The sequence below is a fragment of the Porites lutea genome, chromosome 4, assembly GCF_958299795.1.
Source record: "Porites lutea chromosome 4, jaPorLute2.1, whole genome shotgun sequence".
In the NCBI taxonomy this organism is placed as follows: Eukaryota; Metazoa; Cnidaria; class Anthozoa; order Scleractinia; family Poritidae; genus Porites; species Porites lutea.
The window spans coordinates 18,354,322-18,374,444 of NC_133204.1; the positions used below are offsets into that span (position 1 = coordinate 18,354,322).

Genomic DNA, 20,123 nt, shown 5'->3' on the forward strand with positions numbered 1-20,123 from the left:
GCACCTAGCTAATCCCATCTTTTTTAAACCATAATTTTGTTCCAAGGGGTAGTATAGTTTTTGGAAGTTATAATTTTTCCCCGTTTGTTTGCAACAAAACACACTTGAGTGAGGGCTCAAACTGAAGGCAGTGTAATAACTGCTGTCATGAAAAGAGAATTCCAAACGCAAAAAATAATTACCCTTTCATTTGCCTAAGATTCATTTGTTAGAAACTACGGTAAAGTTTAAATTAAATCACACGAACAACGAAACTTAAACAGAATGATCTATTGGCAATATTTATTTAGCTTCTAGTACATAAAGAAATATACGAACTACGAGATTTGACCATGCCACTCAATCATCCAACGCGACTCTGCCAGGATAAGTTCACAATCAAGGATGTGAAATTAAGAATCTCAATCATCATTTCTTCTGGTCTTGAAGGTGTAGTAAAACCGTAAACAACTCTGACAACTCTTCTACTCGACCACAACCACCGCACTTTTTTTAATATCGCGAAGAATTAATTTTCGGCCTTTCACTTGAAAAGATAAATTCTTCTACATACGTATTGGAGGGTCTTCCAAACAGAAACACATGGTCAAAAGGTCGGACATTGAGGAACATGTTCACTGGCCTCGTTCTTAGCGTAGTAAACCGCATGTAATGACAAATGCAAGACCAGCAGAAAGGAAAACGTAAGCTCCACATTCCCGCGGAAAAAAATTGGTTACAGCAAAGAAAGCAATGACCAAAAGGATCAAAAGCGAATTCACTTCACACTTTGGAATCGGTGCGAAGATGAAATTGTTGTTGTTATTCCCAACCCGTTACGCGCATGCTCGCTACAGTTCTCGGATGATTGACAGATTTCTTAACTGGGGCGATCATGGAAAGCCGAAAAGCAGCAAGATCAAAGGCCGTTGCCAGCCCCACCTGCTTTACATGATCTGATGAACTGTTATATTTGCAGTTTTTCTAGGTCAGTCTTTCGAACACTCATCGTTCTGAGACTGAATTTGAATTTGTCTGCGCAGCTGTTAAAAACAGCTAAATTCAAACGGAGCTCTTTGAGGAGGCGTGTAATAATGCTATACTTTTTATATTTACTTTGGGATAAAAGGTGAAAATGCCAAAACAAAATCATCGAACAAAACTATCCTTGGGTAAATGCGAAATTTATTTCGTGGAAATTTTGCACTATCAAGAACGCCGGAGGTAAGTACAAAAAAATTGTCAAGGTCGGTGGAGCATGGGCGATGATACTTTCCGGACTTTAGATAAATTGTTATGCTGTCAAGGGGTGAGGAGAAACTAGGTTTGAATCATACCTTCGGCAGGCTCCGGAAACATTCTCTTCGTCTTGACAACACAAACCCTCCACGAGCTTGTCCAGATAAGTCTCTTTCTTCGGAATATCCAATTTTTTTCTTCGGCAAAGACAGGGACAGCAGCAGCAAGGTTTAATACGAAATCCTAACACAGACTTGACAATTGCTGATATCTTACCTTGACTGGCATCAAAAGATCGAGTACGTGAGCTGTGATGAATTTCAGTAAATATATACCACTCTTGTCGGTGTAAAGATGTTTGTCTAAGACACCTTAAAGTTTACAATCGCAAATCCGCAATCCCAAAGTAATTAAACGCATGGCCGCGATTATTCCCGAATAGAAAATATGTCGTAAAAGATAAAGGCACCAAAAGAAACAATAATATGACAGTTGTTCATTTTTAATCTGAACTTTACGATATGAGTCAGAGGTGATGCGCTTAACGCAGAATTCTGGGTATTATATTTGTGTTTGCAACGCAGGAAGGCGGGCTGATAAAATGGCCGGACATCAATTTTAAATACAAAGAGTGAGTTGTGAGGGGTGTTAAAAGCCGTAGACCACAAGATTTCCACTTTACTAAGTTCAAGCCATACTTAACTAAACAATTTCGATCGAGCCATTCACAAGTTAAGTCAGATTCTTAAGCACACGCTTGCGATTTTCAACGAGAAGTTCTTCGATTGAGCCACCTAATTCTTTCAAACCTAATCCTTTTTCATTTCCAATAGAAAATCGCGTGAATATAACCACAACCACAGCATGTGGCGTTCAAAATGATCACGTAGGGCGTAAAAAGTTTAGATTATTGACGGAAAGATAAGCTATTTTTTTACTCTTACGTCTCTTACGGTTTTCAGTGCTGTTTTGAGCAAAAGCGATGATTTCAATTTATTTTGCCACTTAACGTTTTGAGTTTTGTTTTCCAACAATGCAAATGCATAACGCCGAGATTTCAGATTAAAAATAAAATCTAACAACAGAAAAGCTTCTGAGGTCCCACCGAGATTCGAACTCGGATCGCTGGATTCAAAGTCCAGAGTGCTAACCATTACACCATAGGACCTTACGCTCGCAAACAAAAATCAAAGAAATCTCCATACCTGAAATATAACGCAGCGTCGTATCACTCAACCCAGTGAACATACTACAAACATTTTAAAAAGGAAAAGAAATATATGTTCTAACAAGTCTTTGCAAGTCCAACCGAACATTTACAATTTTTGTCGCGTTCTGAAATGTAACTTTTGCCGTTTGTTTTTTTTTTTCTGTGTCTGGCTTATGCATTATCCTTTGCGATTCAGATAACCCTGGTTTCCCCAAGTATGGAGTGGAGGTTAGGAGCTTTTTTATATGATAGTCACGAGGTGCTCTTCGACTCGCTTAGGGGTGTACAATTGCATTTTTAGTCTCACTTAGAGTGGTGGGGAAGAACAGCTATTTTTTTCCCTAACAGGTATACCTTATGGAAGTGTGTAAAGAAAAAGATAAAGACCATTCAACTTCAACACCTTTCTCGCAATATAAATCTATTTATAGCTATTTGATTGTCCCGGCGATAGACTTGCTACAATTCGACCTCTCATAAGTTCTTAAATGTGAGCAAAGCGAGCTTCAATGCATGAGGTCGCGCAGCGAACGAGCGAACGACGAGGTCTCGTGGTAGACTTGTTTCGCCTGAATGGATTTGAATCATATTAGAAATTCACGCGGGAAAAAAAGATTGACGTATGATATGTCGGGAAACGCGTGAAATATCACTTACTGTCCTATTGGTCAATTGTCATGAAGTCACCGGTAGAATTTTTCGACAGGTGAATTTCGCGCCAAACAGGTAAGAAAAGTCTTTTAAAATGGCATGACCAACCAGAAAAAAATAAAGGACTTTTAGAAAATCTATCCCGGGGATTGTCATATGAAAAATATTCTTTAGGAGCGAAATAAAGCCTAAGCAAGATCAGATTTTCTCCTTTAGTGTTCGAACGAGACTTCTTGTCCCTTTCATCCTTGGGCCTTTTTAGATAACTTCGAGGCCGTCCTCGCACGCATAGAAAAAAAGAAAAGATGTTTCAGGTCCCACCGAGATTTGAACTCGGATCGCTGGATTCAGAGTCCAGAGTGCTAACCATTACACCATGGGACCTTACTCATTTAGCGTTAAAGAAAATTACCAATTTGAGCGTCTCACCGCTACCGACTTCTTTATAGCAGATTTAGATCTAAGATCGGGATCTACCCATCTTTATAAAGATTTCGCACAAAACATCGAATGAAAACTTGTCAAAAATGTGTAACAGGCATTAATTTCTTCAATTCAACGGCACCTCCTAATCTCTACATATCATCAAGTGGGGCGTTCCTTATTGCTCGATCTTAGGGCCTTGGCTTTTTCTGTCATGTCTCAAAGATTCTAGCACTAGATTTAATTCTTTTTTATTTGCTGAAGATATTAACATATTCTTTACTCCTAATAAAGTAATATTGCTTGAAAAGACCTTGGATGAGGAACCTTTGAAACTGACATCTTGGTGCCAGGTCAATAAGTTGTCAATAAATTATTCACAATCCAAATTTATGGTTTTCAATCCCAGGCAGACAAAGGTAAAACAGTAATATTAAGCTAGAAATAAATAATTTTGCCTTAGAGCGAGTAAAGGATACCATATTTTTGGAATGGATTCTTGATGAGACCCTCACATGGAAACATCATATCGCTAACGTTGCAAGGAAAATTTCTAAATCAATTAGAATAATATATAAGTAAAGCTTTTGTCTTCCTGATACTTCTTTACGTACTCTTTACTATACCTTAGTTTATCTTTATCTTTTATATTGTGTTTCAGAATGGGCATCGACTTATCCCACAAACGTGAAACGTATTGTTATACTTCAGAAAAAAATATATTCGAATTTTTTGCAAGAAACCATTCGATGCTCACACTGATCCTATATTAGGAGTAATAAGGATATTTGCAAATATTGAAGTTCTATGATATATATTTGTTTCAAGTTGGAAATTTTATTTCTTTTTATGGCAAATAAAATTATTCCTGAATTCCAATACTTTCTACTTAAATTTCCTGCACGAACAAATATAAGACAGGGTCCAAACGTTTTCAATTCACTAAATCGCAATATACAAAGTGCTGCGACTTTCTCTCTTTTTAACTCTAGATTGAAAGCATTTCTCCTTAGCTGATTCTCCACTTGTAAATATTATTCATTACTTGCTACTTTTTGTCGGTTGAGTGAACAAGGAAGTAAAAAGGAAAGAGCACAAAAATCAATGCGTTGGCCGGGAATCGAACCCGGGTCAACTGCTTGGAAGGCAGCTATGCTCACCACTATACCACCAACGCCTGTGTTGAGTTAATGGCTTTGTAAAACTGATTAAATCGGGACAGTCAGTGATCAAGCGACGCGAAAAATCTCAACGAAATGGATACAATTGACTTAAGTTTGCCATAGTCTACCCTTTCTGCTGAACATCATTTTTGCCTTCTTTTCTTCATAATTAGAACATGGCCGGATCCAGACAGTTTTTGTGAAGGGCTGTCCTGTCAGTTTGTGCGCTGTCCACCCTTCCTAGACGCTAGTCTCCAATCTGCCACTGTGACCATGTTTTAACAATCTAACATTGCTGACAAGAAAAATGAAAATGGTGAAAAAGACATTGAAATTATCTTCTTCCAGACTGCCAACTCGTGAGAAACGGGGTTATAGTATTCACGTCATATCAGATCAATCGGGGCTTTGTGCCTCAGGATCAAGCACGTACTCTTCAGACGTCTTCTCCGCCAGTGCCAGGCAGTGTGATTGCTTTTGGAGGAATCAAATCGGAAACTTAAGAAGTTTTTATCGCACAAGGACACAATTTGTTGATCAGTATAAGGTGCGAAGAACATGGAACATTGTAGAAAAACACTAGCGTCCAAGTTGCGTGGGATATATTCCGCTCTTAATGACAATATGTCGTTCGGCTCAAATTGGGTTCATCCTTCCATTCTCCTCTTCGCCCCCGGCAATGTTGCACCTATAAAAGCCTCGTTTTCAGCGGCGTTTTTGCTCAGTTTTCGATATTGTTTGAGGTGGGGATGGGGTGGTCGCTACTTTTAGTACTGATCACATGGGACCTCCTTTGTAGGCCTTCCCCGAAACCATCGTTAACGCCCCCCTCCCAAACAACACAACACATAGTACAGATACAGCTTGGTTTTCCCAGTTTAGACAATACAAGAGGTTATAAAGGATGAAATTGTCAAAAATTGTCAAAAATTGGCCAACTCACTCTCTCTTTATTAGTTATGTACTCAGTACAGTTTTGACGTATAAGAACTCTTACTGTGACTGAAAATAAGATAGTTTACGGCATTTTGAGCATTCAGAATTTTTATCAAGGTTATACAGATTAAGTTTATCATCAACGTGCCCAGCATCACCTGCAAAATAGAAACATTGACAGAACATCCTGATTAAATTATCCCAGGACAATCTCAAGCATGCGCAGTGCTTTTGCTTGAAGGAAAGGTTACAGACTTGTCTATTTCTATATCAACATATATAGTAATAGCAATAATAATAATAATAATTTTTCATTTTTCCATTTTTCGTTTACAGCTCTATCTCTATAGCGCTCATATCCTGAGCTCTTGGCGTTTTTTCTTTAAATGCAATTAAGAAGGAGAAAAGAAAGAACGGATTTACATATCTCCAGCACGAAATAAAATCGGAATCCACCAGGATATTGAGTAATTTTTATTTTGAGTGGACAAAAACCTTGAACCAGAATAATTTAAAGCATATTGTATTCTTTTTTACATTTTTCAAGGGCTTAAGATGTAATAAGTCATCTGTAGTAACATCAAAGAAAATTTCTAATGTGAGCTCGAGAAAATGGAAGTCAAATTTCACAAGAATTGTGAAAACAGAGGTTAAAATTCTGAAAATTTTATTTGTAAGATGTAATTCTCTGAAATTTGACATTCCGTCTTTAAAAATCTATTTACAATTAACAAAGAAAAGGAAAAGGAAAAAAAAATCACATGTTAATTATTTTGCTATTAAGGTAATAATTAATGCAAAAAATAAATACATATACATTTATATACCAGGCCCCAGCTGTTCAAAAGTTGGATAGCGCTAGCCTATGAACGGATAAGTATTAGCGAAACCAATTGCGCTATCCAGTGGATATTGAGTTATCCGATGGATAGCGTTATCCACCTTTTGAACAACTGGGTCCAGGAGTATGGAAAACAAATACCTGCGCAAATATTAAGACATTCACCAACTCTCTAAAAATTACGGCAAATCCTTTCTTAGAACTAGTTAAAGATAACTACAGTGTGGTTAAATCCGACAAAACTACCTTGTTTTATCAGTTACCGCCTTCTTGTTCTTGCAGTCTTTCTGTGATCCATTTTGACTGATGAAAGAAATGAGTACGCTTTAAAAGGACAACTTATACCCGGCTTTTTAAGTAAATCCTGCCAAGGGCCCCATTAAGGAGGCTGTTATCGATCAATTCATTAAACATGAGTTCTCAATCTAAAATTAAACTGGGATAGCATTTTAATATTCAAAATGAACCGCGTATTTTCAGCTTATTATTCGCATAACAATTTGTTTTAATCAGCTCTGTCTCTGAGGGGATCCTCTGAAAGGTTTCTGGCAAAAATTTATAAGAAATCATTTTTAAAATATTTTATTGTTGATTTTTTTAAATACAGTACGAAGCTCACTCCGCTAAATGCAGTACATGATCTGATGAAAACCTGTTATGTTTGCAGTTTTATTAGTTCAGTCTTTCGAACACTCATGGTTATGAGAAGCTAAGTAAATTCAAATGGAGCACTTTGAGAAGGCGTGTAATAATACTATACTTTTTATATTTACTTTGGGATAAAAGGTGGAAATGCCATTACAAAATCATCGAACAAAACTATCATTGAGCAAATATGGAATTTAATTCATGGAAATTGCGCACTATCAAGAACACCGGAGGTCAGATACAAAAAATTGTCAAGCTTGGCGGAGCATGGACGATGATACTATCCTGACTTTTAGTTAAGTTATCACGACTAACATTCAAAAAAATGCTGACAAGGGGTAACGAGAAACAAATTTGGAATCATACCTTCGGCGGGCTCCGGGAACATTCTCTTCGTCTTGACAACACAACCCATCCACGAGCTTGCCTAGATAAGTCTCTTTCTTCGGAATATCCACAAGCGATTTTTTTCTTCGGCCAAAACAGGGACAGCAGCAGAAAGTTGGAACTCCCAACACAGACTTAACAATTTCTGCCATTTGCCTTGACCGGCATCAAAAGATCGACTGCGAGAGCTGTTATGAAACTCAGTAAATAAATATCTTTTGTGTAGGTGTAAAGATGTTTATCTAAAGACCCCTTCAAGTTTACCAACCACAATCCTAAAGTAATTAAACTCATGGCCGCGATTATTTGCCCGAATGGAAAATATGTCGCAAAAGATAAAGGCACCAAAAGAAATAAATATGTGTCAGAGGTGATGCGCTTAACACAGAATTCTAGATATTAAATTTATAGGCCGTGTGGACATTTTTTTCAGCAGAAAGTAATCTGTAGTGCTTGTATACGAACGAGTTCGAATGAAAAGAAACTTGAAAATCTTTTTGCTTTTGATTTCTTTGATTTCGGTTTGCTTAATAAGCCCGGAGACATTCAAATGTCGTGCTACTGCCGTGCCGAACTCAGTTGATCGAATTAAATTCGACTTTAGCACGGCAGTAGCGCGACGTTTGAAACCAAGTCGTGCTACTGCCGTGTAGCACGGCAAGCCTTGCCGTGCTACACGGCAGTAGCTCGACTTGGCTTCATACGTCGTGCTACCGCCGTGCCGAACTCAATTCATAAATCATAAATACATTAGAACACATTTAAAGGCTTGCTAAACCGTTTCTTTACTTTTGTGTTTTGCTTTCGGCAACAGCCGTTCTATTCGACTGTGTTAAATTCGGCGTCTGAAACAAGCCATGCTAGTGTCGTGCTGCAGTCGAGCTACAGTCGAGCCATCTTAGCACGGCAGTAGCACGACGTTTGAAACAGGCCTAAATCTACTCCAGCAATGTCATCGAAACATTTGGAGCTCGTGTTTGGAACGCAGGAACGCGGGCTAATAAAATGGCTGGAAATCGATTTTAAATTCAGAGAGTAAGGGTTAAAGACGTAAACCACAACATTTCCACTTTTTTTTAGTTCAAGCCATACTTAACTAAACAATGCCCATCGAGCCATTCACAAGTTAACTGATTCTAAAGCGCACGCGGGCGATTTTCAATGAGAAGTACTTCGATTAAGCCACCTAATTAAAATCTAATCCTTTTTCATTCCCAAGAAACATTCGCGTGAATGTTACCACAACCACAGCATGTGGCGTTCAAAATGATAACGTATGGGATAAAAAGTTTCGATTTGACTGAAAGATTAAATATCTTTTTACTCTTGCGGTTTTCCGTGCTGTTTTGAGCAAAAGCGATGATTTCAATTTATTACTTTACCGTTTTGTTTACTAACAATGCATGTAAGTAACGCCGAAGGTTTCAGACTTAACAATAAAATATACTAGGGTATCTAAAAGATAGTAATGCTGCGGCACATTCTGTTGATACTGGCATCAGTTAGGCAGTGAGACTTAAAAGAATCAAAAATGACATTGAATGTCCTATTTACATGTTGGAAAGTACTAGAATAATTACTATCAGTCTATAGAAAGAACTCGTGGGAACGTTGTTTAGAAAATGATCAAGTGGTTATCAACTCTGGTTTTCGCACAGTAAATTGTAGGAAATAATAGAAAATCAGATTGTTTATCCATATATTTAATATGCGGTGCACGATATTTTCTCTGGAAACACAATACTTTTCTTGCTGTTTGTTGCACTTTATTAAGTAACAGTTATTTAGCTATATATTTATAGAAAACAACAACAAAAACAGAAAAAAAAAAGCAATCAATAATTTGGTAGGACTCGAACCCGGCACCTTTGACTTGACGCGACTACACCTAACCACTTCACCACAGACGCTGATTACGAAATCGTCAGGAAAAGTCTTTCACTTTATTCCTTTTCCATGAGACTTCCGCCGGCAAGATGATCGCCAGCTGCATTAACCGAGCTATTAACAGTGAAAAAACAATGTAAACGCATATTCCATGGCAATGAATGAATGAAAGAACATAATTATGCTTTTCAAAACGCCGATACACGTCCTCGTCTGCAAAGTAGGACACAAAACATATGTTTTGTTATCTCGATTTCCGCTGTTATTTTGAAGCGAATGGTCAAAATCACATCCATTTTCGGCTCATACAGTTTCTTAAGAATAGCATTGCATGACATTTTCTCACTTTCACATCACCTTCTAGCAAGCTGGAATTTGTATATCCCCCGTGTTGCGGAGTCGAAGAGCAAATGCTCATCTTCTCGTCAGGTTTAACACCTGGACGAGTCAAAGGCTCTTGAATTGAAATCCAATCCCCAAGTTAACCATCGTACTCATCTGAAAGACTCCTGCGTGTCTTAAAATTTGGTAAGACTTCTAACCGTGCTGTAGAAAATTTGCCACAAAGAAAACTCTAAGTCTGAGCAGCGAACGATGCACTCTCTCACCCACCGAACTTTCCCGTGTTTTTATTTGAGTTGTTCGTGGCGCAATGCACTCTGGTTAAATGCAATGCATTGTGGTAAAAAATGTGGTTAAATGCAATGCATTGTGGTAAAAAGTGATGAATTCGAGAATTCGTCGCCCCTTGTATATTTCCTTTAAATCCTGATTATGTTGCTGCTCGCTCCCTTCGGTCGCTGCGCAGCAATTAACAATAAAAACACTTCTGAGGTCCCACCGAGATTTGAACTCGGATCGCTGGATTCAAAGTCCAGAGTGCTAACCATTACACCATGGGACCACGAGATAGCGATGCATATTAATCGTTAGAAGTTATTATATCTACAGCAGTATGCAACTTCTGATTGGCTGCTAAGCAGGCATTATTTCACTGGTGAAAATTTTATAGCGATCGGACAAGGATAAAATCACTTTGAAGGTGATTGAAAACTATCGTTTTGGTCTCCGAAAAACTGTATCGAAACAACTTAAGACGATTAACAACAAAGCATTATTGTCTTCGAAAATATCTCTCGTGCTTTATAATGCTGCAAAAAATCTTACACCGTTGTATGTCGGGGAAAAAATCTTCTCTAAAGGCCGATATACACGAGGCATTTTGCTCCCGGAGCATGCTCCAGGGGCACGCTCCGCGAGCAAAGCTCCTCCGTGTGTACTAACGATTCCACGGATATACTTTATTTCTGGAGCAGAATTTCCACCCTGCAAAATACTCCACGATATTTAACCGGTTAAATATTTGGGAGCAAGCTCCCGGGGCAAATAGAGCGGACTTGAAAACTCTCCCTCGTGTGTACTGACACGTGCAAAATGATCCTGGAGCGCGCTCCGGGAGCAAAACCCCTCGTGTGTATCGGCCTTTAAAAGGTTTGAGGAAAAAAATCTAACCCAAACCAAACCCATACCTCCCCTCAAAACTCAAATGGTCGGCTTCAAAAGAAAGAGCTCGAAATCGTTGGTCTCAATATTTTATTACTGGATTTCTTTTTTTAATACCGAGTTTAAAAAAGTCTAGTAGTTGTAGCTGAGCCCTAGAAGCCAAAATCAGCTCATTACACCAGAAAATCACTGACACACTGAATGTGTAACCACTTCAAAGTATGCCTCTTGTCATCAACAAAATTAGAATAACACGATTTAAACTAGACTGATTTTTTATTAAGGCGCAAGTAAAAAGACAAAAATAACAGTAAATCACACGATGCCAAAGAAAACCAAACGGCAAGTATAAAGTTAATTAGATTTTAAAAGGATTGGTTAACGGGAGCGCAAAAATTATTGCGTTGGCCGGGAATCGAACCCGGGTCAACTGCTTGGAAGGCAGCTATGCTCACCACTATACCAACGACGCCTATATTTACGATCAGGTGAGGCAAGGGAATTTAAGCTTGTTGTTCTGAGATGTTCTGCTGACCGACCGCACACATTGACAAATAGTTGTACGTTTTAAGCCTAATTCGCCTGTATCATGATCTTTGCTATAAAGGTGTTTGTAGTTTGTTGGGTGCGTTCCAACTGATTAAGAAAAGTTAAACGGGTTTTCTTAGTTGACATAGCATTAAATATGTTACGTCCTGTCGTACCAGTGAAATGCAGAGTCCAGACTGATCACGTGACCAAACCTAGACGAAATTTCGTGTGAAAAAAATGTGTTTTTTTTAAACACTATCACTGAATAACGAACATTACCACTAGGCGAATTATGTTGGGATGATTCACCAAACCCCTTTCCTTAACAGGTAGCAGGAATTTTGTCAAAAGAGTAATCTTATGAAAATTACACCAAATCATTGTCTTAAAAGGCTGCTAACGTCAGCCTTTCAAAATCTCAGTCAGGTTTTCAGTTATTTACAATTTAAAGAAAGATTGAGTTAAATGAAATGCAGGTAATGCGTCGCCTATGATCTTGTAAGAACTATACAGACATGAAACGGAAAATAGTACCAACCAATGTAATGCAAGCACTCAATCGATTACTTTTGCTGTTCCTAATGCTGCCCCTGCTACTTTCATGATCTTTAATCCCTGTCAGTAATGACTTTCTTGAAATGGAAAAAAGCGAGTAATGTAGCATTTTAAAATAGCACCAAGATTTTCGGAATTAAAAAAAAAGACCATGTTTATTTCATTTTTTTGCTCTATTTTTAAAAGACCTTTTGTAGAAGTACCAAAGTTTCTCCTTGTAAACCACATTCCAGAATTTAAGGCTCAGTTCACACCATACCGGATACCTTTTGCGCCGCAACGAAAATCATACCGGATAGGGCTCCTGTTCTCACACAAAAAAACTGTTGTGGCGGAGCTAATTCTGTGAAGGAGCGAAGCTTCGCCGCGCCGATCTCGAAAGTGGAGCGTCACATATCGGATAAGTATTGTGCCATATATAGTTTGTGCGGTGTGCACACCTATTCCGCCCGTCGCGGAGGTAAATAAGTAAGGGGCGAGGCCTGAAACTCACTGAGACGGAAGTAAATATTCAAGAGTGAGGACTAGAATTTAGTGCACCAAATCCTTTCGGCCAACCGCCCCGGTACGATGTTTGATGTATGTGAACGACTTGTGCCGCTCCGGGCCTTTTCTGTTCATACTGCACCGGGTAGCATCTATAGCAGCGCCATCAGAGTCGGGGGCGGGGGGAGGGGGGATTACTCCCCATCTGTTGTCTGTCTGTTGGTTTTGCTTGTTTGTGGGTAAACTTAGTTTTAGTAGGTTTGTTAGAGTCTCGCGTCTCTTAACTTTTCCTAGTGAGTTATCTTGTCATGTAATTGTAATATCTCATTACCACGGCAATTTTGGCGTGCTTGTGCACCCATCCTGAGGCATGTTAAAGTATAACTGTATAGTTTGTTGTCGTACAGTTCTGTGGTCTGGTGTCCGTGTTAAGTGTGTTTAAAAAGAATGGGCGACATTCATGCGCATTGTACTTCTGCTGTGTACGCCCGCCTCGAAACAAAAAAAAGACCATACCAGAAAGCAATTCGCGGCAACTTGAAATGTTACACGGTATAATGTGAACATAGGGTTCCTTCTAAGAGGGAAAACTGTTTGAAGGTTTCATTTAAAATATACTGAGTAACTTTACACTATAAAAAGTTGTAAAAAAGATGATATAGGTCCCACCGAGATTTGAACTCGGATCGCTGGATTCAGAGTCCAGAGTGCTAACCATTACACCATGGGACCACCTATGATGCTTGTGGCGACGTTCCTGGAAAGCATTCTCTGTTTCTAATTAAATATGCTAAAATATGCTACAATGATATTTGGGCTAAAAAACAAACCGTTTTTTTGTTGTTGTTGTTTTTTCTTCTCAGCTGCTATATGATTTTTATGCCCCTTGCAAAACTCGCAGTCGCCCTGTAAACTGCCAGATTTCAGCTACATCTAACAAGAGCTCTTTTGTAGTTCCCTCTTAGTGTTTAGTAAAACTAAAATGTTGACGCTTATTTGGTATTCTGCCTCGGCTAATTCGATATCTCTAGCTTTTTATCAAAGTCAGCTATTAATGGCATATTTGTCTTCCCTTTTGAATCTTGAAAACTAGCTTCAAGCCTTCTATAGTCAAGGGCGGATAAATATTGGACCGTTTTTTATTATTTTTCGTTATTTTTGTAGAACAAAAAAGTATCTGTATAGTTGGCAAATGGGCAAGTGTCCCGCCCCCACCCCCGCCCCCCCTTTCTGACTATTTTTTTTATTTTCGTTGCGCTTTAAAGAAGTTTTTGTGGAACGCCTCTGGATATATTTTTTCAATCTAGTTTACTTTGCCTAAACTAAGAACCAATAGTTTACTATATAAAAAAAATTGTTATACAGTGAAGGTCCCACCGAGATTTGAACTCGGATCGCTTGATTCAAACTCCAGAGTGCTAACCATTACACCATGGGACCGTATATGGAAGAACCGGGAGAATTACACATTTTCTCACGGTGAAGCCTTTATTATAAATTAACGATCATATCCGTTATTAAAAGAAGTGGAAAAAAAATGCATGACCGTAATTGCAAAAAATCACAAATAACTAGAATTTAGATGGCTCGAAAACTACTTCCAGCATTTTAAAGCAGTGCTACATAGCAACGTTATAAACACTCAGTAATCATCCTAAACTTGAGCAGTAAGCACTGATCGAACTCAAAAACAAGCTCCAAATCGTTGGCTTCTATATAGTATTGCAGGGTTACAGCAATGTTTTCCATAAAGACTTTAACAAAACAGTAGAGTAGTAGAGGCTGAGCCCTACAAGCCAAAATCAGCTACACCAGAAAAGAACAGATACACAGCTTTGGTAACCACTTGAAATTCTCTGTCTAGTCACCAAAAAACTAAAATAACACGATTTAAGCTAGAATCTTTCATTAAGGAGCCAGTAAAAAAGGAAAAAAAACGACAGTTAAAGAAAGCCAAAACTGTACGTAATGTACTATATCAAATTTTAAAAAGGGTTGGCTAACGAGAACACAAAAGTTAATGCGTCGGCCGGGAATCGAACCCGGGTCAACTGCTTGGAAGGCAGCTATGCTCACCACTATACCACCAACGCTTCTGCTTGCTCTTCCTGTTCTATGAGATGTTATGCTGCCTTAAAGGACCCTTGATGACTTTAGAAAAGGTACGGCTTATTACCGACCGCTCTCAATTGACAAATAGATGTCGGTATGTACAGGTGTCCTTAATAGAATGTTCGCCTGTATCTTGATTAAAGGCGTTTGTTTCGTTAGGTGTGTCCTGATTGAATAATATTTTACGTCCTGTCGTACAAATGCAGGGTCCAGATTGCCTAAGATTTCTTCAGGTGACTAAATCTATACGAAATTTCATGTGAAAAGCGACAAGCAGGAATCGTTCGTCATTTATTATTATTTTTAAAATGCTGTAACTGACTAACGATCATAACCATTACTGAGGTGAGTTATGGAGGGATGCAGGTGGATTCACCCAACTCCTTTCCTTATAAACAGGTAGCAGGTGAATTTTGTCAAAGGAGTAATCTTATGGCAATTAAATCAAATCATTGCCTTAAAGGCTGGTAAAGGTAACTGTTCAAATCACCTTTTTTACTGATTTACAAGAAGAATTTAGTTAGATAAAATACAACAAAAATGCAAGCAATGCGTAGCTTACAATCCAGTGAGAACTGTACAACAACATAAATAAAATAACAAATTCCCACCGAGATCTGAAATCGGATCGTAGAGTGCTAACTAATATATTAGGATCACTCAAGCTGGTACTTCTACTTTCCCCCCCCAAAGAAGTGCTGCTGCTGCTACTCATCACTGTCATAAATGACATTCTTGAAATGAACAAAAGTGTTCTCCATTACTGACGCATAATACAGGATTTGAAAAACTACAAAGATTTTTTGGACTGACAGAAAAACATTGTTTTTATTGTTTTATATCGTTTGCATTATCCCGCATTCTACAGTACTACCTTCGCTCCTTCCTAATAAAGCTTCTGTCTTTCTAATCGACATTCCAAGGAACTCTGTTCGACGATGTCTTAATTTTAAAATGTAGTTCATCTTACCTGGAATATAATATAATATGGCATGATATGATATGATATGATATGATATGATATGATATGATATGATATGATATGATATGATATGATGATATGTCATGATATGTTATGATATGATATGTTATGATATATGTTGTGATATGATATGATATGATATGATATGATATGATATGATATGATGATTTATTATATACATACTGAGAAATACTCACCAAAAAGTTGTGTTGTAAATTTTGATACGCAAATGAGCTCTAGCCAATCAGAGGAGTGAACTATGGTTTTCACACGTGAAAAAAATGATACGTCCAATCAGAATCGCGAACGACGTTTTTTCACATGTGAGAAAAATGATACGTCCAATCAGAAGCCACAGAGGTGTGTGAGTTTCGCGCCAAAATTCCCGCCTTTTCTTACAGCTTGCTGAGCGCCGCTTCGCGCACATTCGAGGAGAAAAGTTTTTCTCAAAGAGGTTTTTTCTCGTTAAAAAAGTGAAAAACATTTCAGAAATGGAGTGGATAAAAGTAAATCACACGATGCCAAAGAAAACCAAACGGAAAGTATAAAGTTAATTAGATTTTAAAAGGATTGGTTAACGGGAGCGCAAAAATTATTGCGTCGGCCGGGAATCGAACCCGGGTCAACTGCTTGGAAGGCAGCTATGCTCACCACTATACCACCGACGCCTATATTTACGATCAGGTGAGGCAAGGGAATTTAAGCTTGTTGTTCTGAGATGTTCTGCTGACCGACGGCACACATTGACAAATAGGTGTACGTATTAAGCCTAATTCGCCTGTATCGTGATCTTTTCTATAAAGGTGTTTGTAGTTTGTTGGATGCGTTCCGACTGATTAAGGGGTTTTCTAAGTTGACATAGCATCAAATATCTTACGTCCTGTCGTATCAGTAAAATGCAGAGTCCAGACTCATCACGTGACCAAACCTACACGAAATTTTGTGTGAAACAAGAGATTCTGAGTAGCATATATCGTGCGCATTACTTGTCTCTGTTTGAAAAAAAGGGTTTTTTTAATACTATCTCTGAATAACGAACATTACCACTAGGCGAACCATGTTGGGATGATTCACCCAACCCCTTTCCTTAACAGGTAGCAGGAATTTTGCTAAAGGAGTAATCTTATGGCAATTACACCACATCATTGTCTTAAAAGGCTGGTAACGTCAGCCTTTCAAAATCACTATTTTAGTTATTTACAGTTTAAAGAAAGATTGAGTTAAATGAAATGCAGGTAATGCGTCGCCTATGATCTTGTAAGAACTATACAGACATAAAACGGAAAAGAATATTCTGGTCCAACCGAGATTTGACCTCGGATTGCAGAGTACCAACCAATATAATTCAAGCACTCAATCTGTTACTTTTACTGTTCCTAATGCTGCTCTTGCTAATTTAATGATCTTTAATCACTGTCAGTAATGACTTTGTTGAAATGAAGAAAAGCGAGTAATGTAGCATTTTAAAATAGCACCAAGATTTGTGGAATCGAAAAGATCATGTTTATTTCATTTCTTGCACGATTTTTAAAAGACCTTTTGTAGAAGTACCAAAGTTTCTCCATGTAAACGACCGGATTCCAGAGTTTTAGGCTCAGTTCACACCATACCGGATACCTTTCGCACCGCAACGAAAATCATACCGGATAGGGCTTCTGTTCTCACACAAAAGAACGGTTGTGGCGGAGCTAATTCTGTGAAGGCGCGAAGCTTCGCCGCGCCGATCTCGAAAGTGGAGCGTCACATATCGGATAAGTATTGTGCCATATATAGTTTGTGCGGTGTGCACACCTATTTCGGCCCGTCGCGGAAGTAAATAAGTAGGGGCGAGGCCTGAAACTCACTGAAACGGAAGTAAATATTCGAGAGTGAGGACTAGAATTTAGTGCACCAAATCCTTTCGGCCAACCGCACCGGTGCGATGTTCGATGTGTGAACGACTTGTGCCGCTCCGGGTCTTTTCTGTTCATACTGCACCGGGTAGCTCCTATAGCAGCGCCATCAGCGTCGGGGGGGGGGGGGGGGGGTGGGGGGGTACTGCCCGTCTGTTGTCTGTCTGTTGGTTTTGCTTGTCTGTAGGTAGACTTTAGTATGTTTGTTAGTGTCTCTCGCGTCTCTTAACTTTTCCTGGTGAGTTATCTTACCATGTAATTGTAATATCTCATTACCACGGCAATTTTGGCGTGCTTGTGCACCCATCCTGAGGCATGTTAAAGTGTAATTGTATAGTTTGTTGTCGTACAGTTCTGTGGTCTGGCGTCCGTGTTAAGTGTGTTTAAAAAAAATTGGGCGACAGCGCATGCGCATTGTAATTCTGCTATGTACGCCTTAATGTACGCCCGCCTCGAAACAAAAACAAGACCATACCGGAAAGCATTTCGCGGCAACTTGAAACGTTACACGGTATAATGTGAACATAGAGTTCCTTCCACGCGGGAAAACTGTTTGAAGGTTTCATTTAAAATATACTGAGTAACTTTACACTATAAAATGTTGTAAAAAGGATGGTATAGGTCCCACCGAGATTTGAACTCGGATCGCTGGAGTCAGAGTCCAGAGTGCTAACCATTACACCATGGGACCACCTATGATGCTTGTGGCGACGTTTCTGAAAAGTATTCTCTGTTTCTAATTAAATATGCTAAAATATGCTACAATGGTATTTGGACTACCGAACAAACCGTTTTTGTTGTTGCTGTTTTTTTCTGTCAGCTGCTATATGATTTTTATGCCCCTTGCAAATAAAACTTGCAGTTGCCCTGTAAGCTGCCAGATTTCAGCTACACCTAACAAGAGCTCTTTTGCAGATCGTTACCATAATAGCCCCTCTTAGTGTTTAGTAAAATTAAAATGTTGACGCTTATTTGGTATTCTGCCTCCGCTAATTCGATATCTTTAGCTTTTTATGGAAGTCAGCAATTAATGGCATATTTTTCTTCTTTTTGAATCTTGAAAACTAGCTTCAAGCCTTCTATAGTCAAGGGTGGATAAAGATTGGACTGAGGGGGCCGCAGACACCCTTTGTTTTGAAATTTTGTATTATTTTTATAGGAGAAAAGAAGTATCTATATAGTTGACAAGTGGGCAAGTCTCTCGGCCACCCCCTTTCTGATCATTGTTTTATTTCCGTTGCGTTTAAAAAAAGTTTTTGTGGAACGCCTTTGGATATATTTTTTCAATCTAGTTTACTTTGCCTAAACTAAGAACCAACAGTTTACTACATAAAAAATTTGTTTTACAGTGAAGGTCCCACCGAGATTTGAACTCGGATCGCTGGATTCAAAGTCCAGAGTGCTAACCATTACACCATGGGACCGTATATGGAAAAACCGACAGAATTACACATTTTCTCACGGTGAAGCCTTTATTAACGATCATATCCGTTCTTAAGAGAAGTGGAATAAAAAATGCATGACCGTAATTGCAAAAAATCACAAATATGTAGAATTAAGATGGCTTGAAAACTACTTCCAGTCTTTTCCAGCAGGGCTACATAGCAACGTTATAAACATTCAGTTATCATCCTAAACTTGAGCAAAAAGCACTGATCGAACTCAAAAACGAGCTCGAAATCGTTGGCTTCTATTATTATAGTATTGCACCGTTACAGCAACTTTTTCAATGGGACTTTAACAAAATAGTAGAGTAGTAGAGGCTGAGCCCTACAAGCCAAAATCAGCTACACCAGAAAAGCACAGATACACAGCTTTGGTAACCACATGTAATTCTCTGTCTAGTCACCAAAAAACCAAAATAACACGATTTAAGCTAGAATCTTTCATTAAGGAGCGAGTAAAAAAGAAAAAAACGACAGTTAAAGAAAGCCAAAACTGCACGTAATATACTATATGAAACTTTAAAAAGGGTTGGCTAACGAGAACACAAAAGTTAATGCGTCGGCCGGGAATCGAACCCGGGTCAACTGCTTGGAAGGCAGCTATGCTCACCACTATACCACCGACGCTTCGGCTTGCTCTTCCTCCTCTTTGAGATGTTCTGCTGCCTTAAAATACCCTCGATGACCTTAGAAAAGGCACGGCTTATATAATTACCAACCGTTCTCAATTGACAAATAGGTGTCAGTACGTACAGGTGTCCTTAATAGAAAGTTCGCCTGTATCTTGATTAAAGGCGTTTGTCTTGTTAGGTGTGTCCGGATTGAATAATATTTTACGTCCTGTCGTACAAATGCAGGGTCCTGATTGTCTAAGATTTCTTCACGTGACTAAATCTATACGAAATGTCGTGTGGAAAGCGACAAGCAGGAATCGTTCGTCATTTATTATTATTTTTAAAATGCTGTAACTGACTAACAATCAGAACCACTAGGTGAGTTATGGTGGGATGCAGGTGGGTTCACCCAACCCCTTTCCTTAACAGGTAGCAGGTGAATTTTGTCAAAGGAGTAATCTTATGGCAATTAAATCAAATCGTTGCCTTAAAGGGCTGGTAAAGGCAACTGTTCAAAATTACCGTTTTAAGTGATTTACAAGTAGAATTTAGTTAGATAAAAGCCAACAAAAATGAAAGCAATGCGTCGCTTACAATCCAGTGAGAACTGTACAACAACATAAATAAAATAATAAATTC

The 20,123-nt window shown here is 38.7% G+C and overlaps 12 non-coding genes across 12 annotated transcripts; all 12 read right to left on the reverse strand.

Annotated features, from left to right (window-relative positions):
• Positions 1-2,314: 2,314 nt before the first annotated feature.
• Trnaq-uug (transfer RNA glutamine (anticodon UUG)) lies at positions 2,315-2,386 on the reverse strand. Its single transcript has one exon. It is a non-coding gene; the product is annotated as a tRNA-Gln (tRNA).
• Positions 2,387-3,391: 1,005 nt separating this feature from the next.
• Trnaq-cug (transfer RNA glutamine (anticodon CUG)) lies at positions 3,392-3,463 on the reverse strand. Its single transcript has one exon. It is a non-coding gene; the product is annotated as a tRNA-Gln (tRNA).
• Positions 3,464-4,607: 1,144 nt separating this feature from the next.
• Positions 4,608-4,679, reverse strand: Trnag-ucc (transfer RNA glycine (anticodon UCC)). The gene has a single exon. It is a non-coding gene; the product is annotated as a tRNA-Gly (tRNA).
• Positions 4,680-10,196: 5,517 nt separating this feature from the next.
• Positions 10,197-10,268, reverse strand: Trnaq-uug (transfer RNA glutamine (anticodon UUG)). Its single transcript has one exon. It is a non-coding gene; the product is annotated as a tRNA-Gln (tRNA).
• A 999-nt stretch (positions 10,269-11,267) lies between these two features.
• Trnag-ucc (transfer RNA glycine (anticodon UCC)) lies at positions 11,268-11,339 on the reverse strand. The gene has a single exon. It is a non-coding gene; the product is annotated as a tRNA-Gly (tRNA).
• A 1,760-nt stretch (positions 11,340-13,099) lies between these two features.
• On the reverse strand, positions 13,100-13,171 carry Trnaq-cug (transfer RNA glutamine (anticodon CUG)). Its single transcript has one exon. It is a non-coding gene; the product is annotated as a tRNA-Gln (tRNA).
• A 636-nt stretch (positions 13,172-13,807) lies between these two features.
• Positions 13,808-13,879, reverse strand: Trnaq-uug (transfer RNA glutamine (anticodon UUG)). Its single transcript has one exon. It is a non-coding gene; the product is annotated as a tRNA-Gln (tRNA).
• A 581-nt stretch (positions 13,880-14,460) lies between these two features.
• Trnag-ucc (transfer RNA glycine (anticodon UCC)) lies at positions 14,461-14,532 on the reverse strand. Its single transcript has one exon. It is a non-coding gene; the product is annotated as a tRNA-Gly (tRNA).
• Positions 14,533-16,129: 1,597 nt separating this feature from the next.
• On the reverse strand, positions 16,130-16,201 carry Trnag-ucc (transfer RNA glycine (anticodon UCC)). Its single transcript has one exon. It is a non-coding gene; the product is annotated as a tRNA-Gly (tRNA).
• A 1,843-nt stretch (positions 16,202-18,044) lies between these two features.
• Positions 18,045-18,116, reverse strand: Trnaq-cug (transfer RNA glutamine (anticodon CUG)). The gene has a single exon. It is a non-coding gene; the product is annotated as a tRNA-Gln (tRNA).
• Positions 18,117-18,777: 661 nt separating this feature from the next.
• On the reverse strand, positions 18,778-18,849 carry Trnaq-uug (transfer RNA glutamine (anticodon UUG)). Its single transcript has one exon. It is a non-coding gene; the product is annotated as a tRNA-Gln (tRNA).
• Positions 18,850-19,425: 576 nt separating this feature from the next.
• On the reverse strand, positions 19,426-19,497 carry Trnag-ucc (transfer RNA glycine (anticodon UCC)). Its single transcript has one exon. It is a non-coding gene; the product is annotated as a tRNA-Gly (tRNA).
• Between the last annotated feature and the right edge of the window lie 626 nt (positions 19,498-20,123).